The sequence below is a fragment of the Vipera berus genome, assembly GCF_964194415.1.
Source record: "Vipera berus genome assembly, chromosome: 7".
NCBI lineage: Eukaryota > Metazoa > Chordata > Lepidosauria > Squamata > Viperidae > Vipera > Vipera berus.
The window spans coordinates 38,077,576-38,088,681 of NC_138209.1; positions in this window are offsets into that span (position 1 = coordinate 38,077,576).

Below are 11,106 nucleotides of genomic sequence, written 5' to 3' on the forward strand. Positions count from 1 at the left end.
TATATGAAATTCCCTTCCTAGATATATCTATATAAAACATTGTTTCAATACTATTTACAATTTTAATATATGTATTAAGTAAAAACATGCAAAAATGTGTCAATAGAACAATGAAATGAATGCAGAATTAGAATAGAACAACATAATGTTTAAAATGAACAAAAATATTATTCTATGCCTGGTAATATAATCTATTTAAAGTTAAATAACATTTTGTTTATTTACATGTTTTATAATAAATAATCATACTATTACAACTAGATTTTGTTTTTTAATAATTATGCAAAGCAGAATACCAATTTTATGACTGTGCTGTAGAATTTGGTAATCTGGAACAATTAAAAATCTATTGATCATTTCATTTGGAACTTCAGTCTGGGATCAATTTGTAGAAACCAACTATTATTTTAAGATTCCCTTATTTTGTTTTATATTCATTGGCTATGGTGATCCTGACAGAATAGGAATTAATCTCTGAATATTCCTATTTATTTAATATTTAGGATTTTTTGTTGTTTTGATTATAGTTAATATAGGTAAAATATTGTTCTATTATTTTTATTTTCATAAAAATCCCTATTTAAAATATTTTAAATATCCTTATTTAAAGGTAGACTGGATTATTGAAGAACCACCATTCCTAACTCATACATATAAATCATTAAACCTGACGGAAGTGGGATGTAGACTTATACTCAGAGACATGGTGTTCCATGAAATTAGTTTAGTTAGTTTAGTTTTTTTAGTTTTTATTAAATTTTTATACCGCCCTTCTCCCGAAGGACTCAGGGCGGTGAACAGGGCATATAATAAAAATACAAAAATACAAAAATTAAAATAGAATTAAATTAATGCCCAAAATAAAACAATAAAATATAAAAATATTTAAAACCCTAAATTAACTCCCCATCAGGCCAGGCCAGCTTGTTCGAATAAGTGGGTCTTTAACCCGTGCCGGAAGGAGCGGAGATCCGGTGCCATCCGGAGCTCAACCGGCAGTTGATTCCACAAAGCCGGGGCACCCACACAGAAGGCCCTCCCCCTGGGGGCCACCAGCCGGCATTCTCTGACCAGAGGCACCCTGAGGAGGCCCTCTCTGTGGGAACGCACAGGGCGGAGGGGAGTTGACGCCGGCAGCAGGTGGTCCCCGAGGTATTCCGGACCCATGCCATGTAAGGACTTAAAAACCATCACTAAGACCTTGAACCTCACCCGGAAGACAACTGGTAACCAATGCAGCTCGCGGAGCAAAGGTGTAACATGGGAGTACCGGGAAACTCCCAAGACAACTCTCGCGGCCGCATTCTGTACCAGTTGGAGCCTCCGAGTGGTCTTCAAGGGAAGCCCCATGTAGAGAGCATTGCAATAGTCAAGACGAGAGGTCACGAGCGCATGAGTGACCGTACACAAGGCATCCCGGTCTAGATAGGGCCGCAACTGACGCACCAGGCGAACCTGAGCGAAAGCCCCCCTAGTCACGGCTACTATATGATCTTCTAAGGTAAGCCGCGAATCTAGGAGGACTCCCAAGTTGCGCGCCCTATCCACGGGGAGTAAAGACTCACCCCCCATAAAGAGAGATGGAACATTTTGAATGTCCCGGGATGCCGGAATGTACAACCACTCAGTCTTGTCAGGGTTGAGTTGAGTTGAAGTCTGTTCCTCCCCATCCAGACCCGAACCGCCTCCAGGCAACGGGACATCACAGCGAGGGCATCACTGGGGTGGTTTGGGGTCGAAATAAAAAGTTGGGTATCATCAGCATATTGATGATACCCAACTCCAAATTAGGTCTCTATTATAGTAGCACCCAATTTTTGGAATATTGCTGTTATCGGTTCAGAAGGAACAATTATTTAGATAATATTCTACTGTATTCTACTGTAAGGATTAAGTTTATGATTAAATTTTGGACATCTATTATTAAAATTCAATTGCACGATATTTGGAAATATTAGAGAAAGCAATCATTACCTAAATATAAAGCAAAGAGCAACACTCTGTGTTAACACCTTCTTTTCCTTTAATATTTCTCTATGTAATCTTCCCATATCATGAATAAGTTGAAAACCTTTATGAACTAAATAGTTATCTGTCAGTATGATGAATCTGATCCTGTAATGATTTTCAAATAGCTGGCTTATCAGAAGACTTTCCCCCATCTAAGCTTAGTCTTTTCAGATAAAATCCACTAGAAACATTTGGCTGCAGAAGAATGACTTTCAGGAAATCTCTTCAAACATCAAAGTTCAGTGTATAAATGGGACTCCATTTTGCTCATCTGTATCCTGATGAATGGTGCTGGAATTTAAAAGGAGTACTTTTGTTCTTTGAAAACAGCCAGAATATTTTTAGAAGACAAGATAAAAGCTTTACTGGAAAATTTACAGAATTATGAGTTGCTGAACCAAATACAAATCTTAAAAAGCTGTCTGGTAGTTGTATACAAACCTATTAAAACAATGGTTGTAGTTAAAATATCTGAATATATTTTTATATTTGTAGGATGAGACTATATGAATGCAGACTATTTGTCAACCTCTCAATGGCTTGATTAATGTTAAAAAAATCTACAAGAATACATGAATCCTTAGAATAAAACTTAAAGCAGTAAAATTCATTTAGTCCTGACTTTGAAACATTACTATATTTTTTATGAAAAATATTAAAAAATGAATAGTTTATTTTCCAGAAGAAAGATAACACGACCAACAATTCCTCAAGGGCAGGAAATTCCTTTAATTGAAACATGATGAGAAGATTTTCAATAATCCCCTTGCTCTGGGCCACTGTGGCCACCACCTCTTTTCTACAACTTTGGGAAAGTAGGCTACCATCAGATATTATTCAAAATTGTTAGTCTATTCATGCTGTCTTGAACCAGGGACACATTATTGAATTTGTACTCACTAATGGTCTAGTTCAACAATGGTAATCAGGAACACCAGAACTGCTGTTGCTAGGTAAAGTTTCAGTTTTAGTTGCCATCATTAAACAAGGACTACCTCTGTGAGTCAAAGTGGCCTAACAAAATGCAAAATTAAGCAGTCACTTTTAACAATGGAAAAGGATTAGTTTTCAAAGTGGATCGAAAGTTCTATTTGTGCCTTCTGCCCTTAACAGCCCCAGGAACATGTGTTTCAGATTGACCTGCAATCTTGGCTACTGACTCCATATGTATTGTATGCATAACTTGGGACAATGTGCTGTAAGATGACTATGCAGTTGGCCCACAATGATCACGTAGCCACCACAAAATAGAGTGCACTGAATGATGAAAAGTAGAAGCATGGGTCAAAAGAGTAGCAAATTCTTTATCTCTGTCAAATAATAGTTCTCTTGAACCAACCTAGATATACAGATATGTGGATTGATATTCTTTCAGAAAGATCAGAGACTAAGTAAATAGGTGATAATTCTATTGGACCCCAATTATTTTAAATTAAACTATAGTTTTCTAAATGCAGAAACAATTGAATTATATATGTGATGTTCTACCAAGCAATACTAAAAAATACAAAGAATTAAACTTTACATCTAGCAAAAGCTAGATGTAAAATTTTAGTCATGTTCTTTTTTTTAAAAAAGCAGTAGCTTTGAGAAAACTATAAACAACTTTCAGAAGACGAGTTTCTATTTGCCAATGACAGCTCTATTAATAAAACTTTCTGCTATATTATATAAATACTGCTTCTGACTGTTCTGTTCCATCCTGCTACAAGGGACTGCTTATACAGAGTGAATAATTAACGATATGGGGCACAGTCCATTAGGAATGTCTCCTAAACTAAGCCTCTGTGTAATGAATGAGAGCTGTATACATGCATTTATCATATTTCCCCTTCAGTTGGTTTATTTCTAAATGAAAATAGTCAAATCTTTTTTTCTGCCTTCAAAATAATGATGGGAATCTATTCAAGAAAGTTCAGAAGGCCCAATTCATAATCTACAACTTGTGTGAAATCCTATGAATTTATTGTCAGGCATACGCCATAAGAATTTGTTACTGTTTTATTTCACAGCTGCAGCCAACTCCACTGGTTGTTGATAAACTTCCAAGTTCAGTTCAGTAAGACAATAATTTTCTTGACAGTCCTTCATGATCTATATATTCTTTCCTCCTTTACTTCTGCAAGAAAAGCATAGCTCCCAGAATGGACTTTTCCAGAAATAGGGTATTGTCTATAGGAGGTTACTTGAGCACCAGGAGGCACCATCACCATTACGTTTCCTTATTGGGAACTGTTACCCCAACAAGGATGAAAGGAGAATGTGGCTTCTCTTGATGCCACATTAGTTGAAAAATAATAGAATATTATACAGTGTTTATAAATGGATGATTTTTCCCCTCCAAGTCATATTAAAGAACCTCTAGATGACAGAATATGTCATTTTAAAAAGTGACAGTTTCCTCAGAGTTTTCTGTTGGGTGCCTTTTTGATGATTCTCATATTGATTTTTGATGAACAAAATCAATAATGAACTAACATCCACAAGGGAAGAAGATAAAAAAAACAAAAACAAAACTGTTCCTGGATATCCTCATCAGCAGAGCAACTGGTGAGAAATTAGAAATACAAGTCTATCAAAAAACAGTCCATGCTAACCAGTTCATGCTAATCATGCTAACCTCCACTGCCAAAGTAACAGCCTAACTTCCCATAAGAGGAGCTCTGTAAGAATATTATTAAGATATGGTAGAAACATACTGCAGAATCCAGAAAATGAGAAAAAGGAAAGAGACCACCTATACAACAAACATATGTCTACCAACTTTATCAGAAAAGTGCCTGACCACTCAACTTACTATACGAAGTTAAATCCAAAAATGTCTAGAAGCTTAGCATTCAGACAAATCAACTATCAGTAGAAATAATAATAATAATAATAATAATAATAATAATAATAATAATAATAATAATAATAATAATAAACAAAGAAGAAAAACAAACAAACAAATGGAAAGTTAGACTAGAAAATAAAATCAGCAAGTTAAGATCACATGCAAGCAAGCTAGAACAGATGAAAGAAAAGAAGCTGAAGAACAAGAAGACCAAAGAATACCTAACCAAGAAATACCACTTAGAAACAAGGAAGATCAAAGAAGCACTGGAAATAATAAAGCAGCAAATAACAGCTACAGCCAGGAAAATCAGTAGATACGAAGCTCGAATTGCAAATTATAGGCAGAACCTCCAATTTCAATCCAATCAGAAACGTTTCTACCAATCCATCAATGGAGAAACTGCAATGAATCAGTCAGTACCTGACAAGAAAGAAACAGTGCAGTTCTGGAAGCAGATATGGGATAACCCAAAGAAACACAACAAGGATGCGGCTTGGTAAAAAGAGGTGGATGCAAATAAAACAGAAGTTGAAATGAAAGTACTAGTAATAACAACAAAAATGGTAGGAAAAAGAGCAAGAAAGATCAAAAATTGGACAGCACCAGGTAAAGATGAACTGCATGGGTTTTGGTTGTTATATACCCACTCATTTCCAAGCAGTTCAACAATATACTACAAGGAGGAGAAATTGAAAAGTGGCTAACAACTGGGAAAACCTACCTAATAATGAAAAATCCAGCAAAAGGGGCAACACCGGGCAACTACAGGCCAATTACCTGCTTACCGACAACTTTCAAATTGCTAACTGGTGTGGTAACTGATGCAGTACAACAACATCTGGTTGAAAACAATCTCTTTGCACCCAAGCAAAAAGGAAACCGCCCCAATAGCAGAGGAAGAAAAGATCAACTCCTAATAGCCAAAATGATCTTGGAAAACGGCAAGAAAAGGAAGATCAACCTGAATGTGGCACAGATTGACTACAAAAAGACATTTATGGCTGTCCTATCTCTTCTTAAAAACTTCCAGTGTTGGAGCATTCACAGCTTCTGGAGGCAGGTTGTTCCACTAGTTAATTGTTCTAATTGTCAGGAAGTTTCTCCTTAATTCTAGGTTGCTTCTCTCTTTGGTTAATTTCCGTCCATTGCTTCATGTCCTGCCTTCAGGTGCTTTGGAGAATAGCTTGACTCCCTCTTCTTTGTGGCAACCCCTGAGATATTGGAACACTGCTATCATGTCACCCCTCATCCTTCTCTTCATTAAACTAGACATACCCAATTCCAGCAACTGTTTCTTATATGTTTTAGCCTCCAGTCCCCTAATCATCTTTGTTGGTCTTCTCTGTACTCTTTCTAGAGTCTCGGCATCTTTTTTACATCGTGGTGACCAAAACTGGATGCAGTATTCCAAGTGTGGCCTTACCAAGGCATTGTAAAGTGATATTAATACTTCACGTGATCTTGATTCTATCCCTCTGTTAATGCAGCCTAGCATTGTTGGCTTTTTTGGCAGCTGCAGCACACTGCTGGCTCATATTTAAGTGATTGTCCACTAGGACTCCAAGATCCCTCTCACAGTTGCTACTATTGAGCAAGGTACCACCTATACTATACCTGTGCAGTTGGTTTTTCTTGCCTAAATGTAGAACCTTATTTTTTTCACCATTGAATTTCCTTTTGTTAGATGGAGCCCAATGTTCAAGTCTATCAAGATCCTTCTGCATCTTAAGCCTATCTTCTGGAGTGTTGCTATTCCTGCCAGCTTAGTATCATCTGCAAATTTGATGAGTTCCCCATCTATCCCCTCATCCAAATCGTTGATGAAGATGTTGAAGAGCCAGAACAGAGCCCTGGGGCACCCCACTACACACTTCCCTCAATGTAGATGCAGTTCCATTGAGGACCACACACTGAGTATGGCCGGTCAGCCAGCTACGAATCCATCTGGTGGTGATGCTGTCTAACCCACATTTTTCTATCTTATCAAGTAGTAGGTTGTGGTCTACTTTATCAAATGCCTTACTGAAGTCCAAGTAAATTATATCCACAACATTCCTCTGGTCCACTAATTTTGTCACCTGGTCAAAGAATGCAATAAGATTTGTCTGTCATGATCTGTTTTTGACAAACCCATGTTGGCTTTTGGTAATGACTTTACCAACACCTAGAGGTGTTCACTGATTCATTGCCTGATTATCTTTTCCAAGATCTTTCCATGTATTGAGGTCAGGCTGATAGGTCTGTAGTTTCCTGGATGCATTTTTTTCCTTTTATGAAGATGGGAACTACATCAGCTCTACAATACGTGTTACATAGAAGTAACACATATTTAAACACCATTCATAATACAATAAAAAGTTAAAAAGGATATTAAAAGACCAAAACACCTTATCTTCAGCAGCCAACACCCAAACGTTCAGGGATTAATATCAAACATAACTTGGTTCTGAGATGAGTAATCTTGAGTTATTCATTTTTCTCCAAGCCCTATGAAAAATGCAATAACAAACCACTTCTGAAATACCTTGTCAAGAAAACTACAGGAATTTGTCCAGGAAGCTTCTGAGAAACAGACAGAATTGAACGGGAAGATTAAAGAACAAAGTAATATTTCAGTAAACTGTCTTTCAGAATTTTAGATAACTATAAAAAAATATGAAGAATAAGGGATTAAAAATGTGTGCAAGGCCTTGTTATCTTCAGTCTGAAACCTGTCCATTCAGCTGAATGCCTGAAAAAGGTTTCAGACTTGGGGGGAAAAAAGATCTGTATACTGGCATCAACTTTATTCCTTTGATCTCCTTGCCTTTGGTTAGAAGTCTGAAAGAGAATTATAGTATATTTATATTACATAAACTTGAATACAGCAATCCACATGATCATTTTTTGAATTAATGCAGAAAAATTAAATTGCTGTAATATCTCATTAAGACATTGAACTGAATATATACAGTAGAAATAAATTATAAATCTGCCTTTAAGCCTTTCATTGCTTAGTACTCGGTTAATTGAGGGACTGTCTCTTCTCAGTTTTTTCTACCTATCCAGTCCAGTCAGGCATGATAGTCATGCTTCAGATCTCATCAATCAAGAAAGACTAATTGGTAGGTTCTTTAAAAAGTGCTTTTTCTGCTATAACATGCACCCAATGGAATATCCTCCCTCTGGAGTTCATAATGTTCCTGATCCGTCAAGTATTTTGTAAGATTCTGAGGACCTGGTTCTGGTTCTGTCAGCATGTAGAGATTACGCAACCTTACTGCCTAACCTCAAGGTGTTGCATAACCCCGAGGATACATCTAGGTTAAGTTAGTGATTTCCCTTGATGTTGCTTGGCTGTTTTTTATTTTAATTTTAATAATATTTATAATTATTTTAATTTTATTTTAAATGTTCATTAGTTGTTCAGATGGTGACCTTATAAATTGGATAAATCAATTTTTAAAAAGCCTGTTCTATGTTGTTAGTTGCGAAGTCATGTCTGGCCCATTGTGACCCCATGGACAATGTTTCTCCAGGCCTTCCTGTCCTCAACCATCTTCTGGAGTCCATTTAGGCTCATGCCTACTGCTTCAGTGACTCCATCCAGCCACCTCATTCCCTGTCATCCCCTTCTTCTATTGCCCTCAACCTTTCCCAGCATTAGGCTCTTCTCCAGTGAGTCCTTCCTTCTCATTAGGTGACCAAAGTATTTGAGTTTCAAATTCAGGATCTGATCTTCTAAAGAGCAGTCAGGGTTGATCTCCTCTAGGACTGATCAGTTTGATTGCCTTGCAGTCCAAGGGACTCGCAGGAGTCTTCTCCAGCACCATAGTTCAAAGGCCTCAATTCTTTGGCACCCAGCCTTTCTTATGGTCCACCTTTCATAGCCATACATAGCAACTGGGAAGACCATAGCCTTGACTATACGCACTTTGGTTGGCAGGGTGATGTCTCTGCTTTTTAGTGTGCTGTCTAGTTTTGCCATGGCTTTCCTCCCCAAGAGCAAGCGTCTTTTAATTTCTTGGCGGCAGTCCCCGTCTGCAGTGATCTTGGAGCCCAGGAAAATAAATCTGTCACTACCTCCATTTCTTCCCCATCTATTGCCAGGAATTGAGAGGGCCAGATGCCATAATCTTGGTTTTCTTAATGTTAAGTTTCAGCCCAACCTTTGCACTCTCCTTCTTCACCGGCAACAAGAGGCTCTTTCACTTTCTGCCATTAGAGTGGTATCATCTGCATATCTTAGGTTATTGATATTTCTCCCGGCAATCTTAATTCCAACTTTTGATTCATCTAGCCCTGCCTTTCTCATGATGTGCTCTGCATATAAGTTAAACAGGCAGGGTGATAGTATACAGCCTTGCCAGACTCCTTTCCCAATTTTGAACCAATCAGTGGTTCCATGTCCAGTTCTCACTGTTGCTTCTTGACCCCCTGTTCTCTACCTACCTGTTTTTAGCCAAAACAGAATACCTGGATCATTCTGGTTGTTTATGGATTTGATATATTAGCCATAGGAATTGAAAGTCATTAAAGATAGGTATTCTATGGTCCCAGTGGCCCATATTGCATATTGCAAGATGGTGGTAGGCTATTGCTTCAATCCTGATGCTCAATTTCAAGTTGAATATTCTTAATTAAGAAATTATTTCTCTATGCCTATTCATAAATGAATTCCATTATGTTAAATGTGACCTATGTTTCTTACCCTACATATAATTATTATATTTGGTTTATTATTTTTTTCAACACAATATTCAACATTGTGAGTTATGATGACCCTTTGGAAAAGTTTACTGTTTCAGAAAATAAAAAGAGAATAATAAGCAGAAATAATGATTGACTCTTTAGTTCTGGCACTAACACCAGTGTTAATAAAACTCAACTGATAAAGTCATTTTAGTAATCTTTTAATGAACACAATGGTTTTGTACCTGTTTTTCATCCAAAGACAGCAGACTTTATCTAACATGAGAAGATTGTGTGAGAAACAGAGGCCCACCCACAAAAGAGCTATTGCCACTTCTGTATTTCTTGTTACAATTTCCTTATCCAAATCATACCTTTTCCAGTCATTTTAGTTTGAGATGGAAAAGAACAACTACAATATTTATAACTAGGTAAGTTTCTTTTTTTTATTAAAGAGTTTTACAAAAAAAATTTTTTACAATACATATCCCCAAAACCCACCCACCCCAAACCACCCCCTTCCCCCCCACTTCCCAGAGCTAAATACAGGGTTATAGATATAATAATCATATTCTAACTAAAAATTATCCGTAATATAAAATTAACCAAATTCATAATGTGCTTTAACTCCCCTTTAACATAGATACATACAAAGTACTAACACTAAAATTAATAACAATATCCCTCTAAAATCTACTCATAAGCTAAATGGAACTTTTTAGTCCCATATTTATTCTGAATATAATCTATCCATCTCCTCCCCTCCAAACTGAAATATATCTTTCTTGTGAATGATCCTTCAAATAAGCAGAAATCTTAGACATTTCTGCAAGATTCGATACTTTAAACACCCATTCTTCTATAGTAGGCAAACTATCCTTCTTCCAGTATTGTCCCACCAGTAACCGTGCTGCTGTTATCAAATTCAACATCAAATTGGTTTCTTTAACATCACAATCTACAACAATGCCCAATAAAAACAATTGCGGAGAGAACTTTATCTTTCTCTTAAAAATCTTTTGAATGTTCCACCAAATTTTAACCCAAAAAGCTTTTTTATTTCTGCAAGTCCACCACATATGAAAATAGGTAGCTTCTAAACTACCACATCTCCAGCATTTAGACTGTAAATTAGGATACATGTTAGACAGCTTTTTGGGATCCAAATGCCATCTATAAAACATTTTGTAAAAATTTTCTCTTAAATTTTGAGCCTGAGTAAATTTAACATTTCTAACCCAAAACTAGGTAAGTTTCTTATTATATAAATTCACTGGCAGACTTATGATAATATAAACCAACATGTTGATGAATCTTAGGGTGAATAAAACAGAATGAATACAAGCAATGGAGGAGCCAAAAACAGCATTCCTATTTACGTTGAATAATGTTTTAATCAGATTTCGGTCTTCAGGCATTTTTCAATTCATCTTCTAATGCAGATTCTTTACTATCTCTTCTTCAACTCTTGATATTGATGTCAAAATACAACATTTAAAATTAACAATACTGTATTCCTTTTCATTATTTGATATGTACTGTGTGTCATGTTGCTGTTTAAAAGAAACATTCAATTGACTAATAGAACA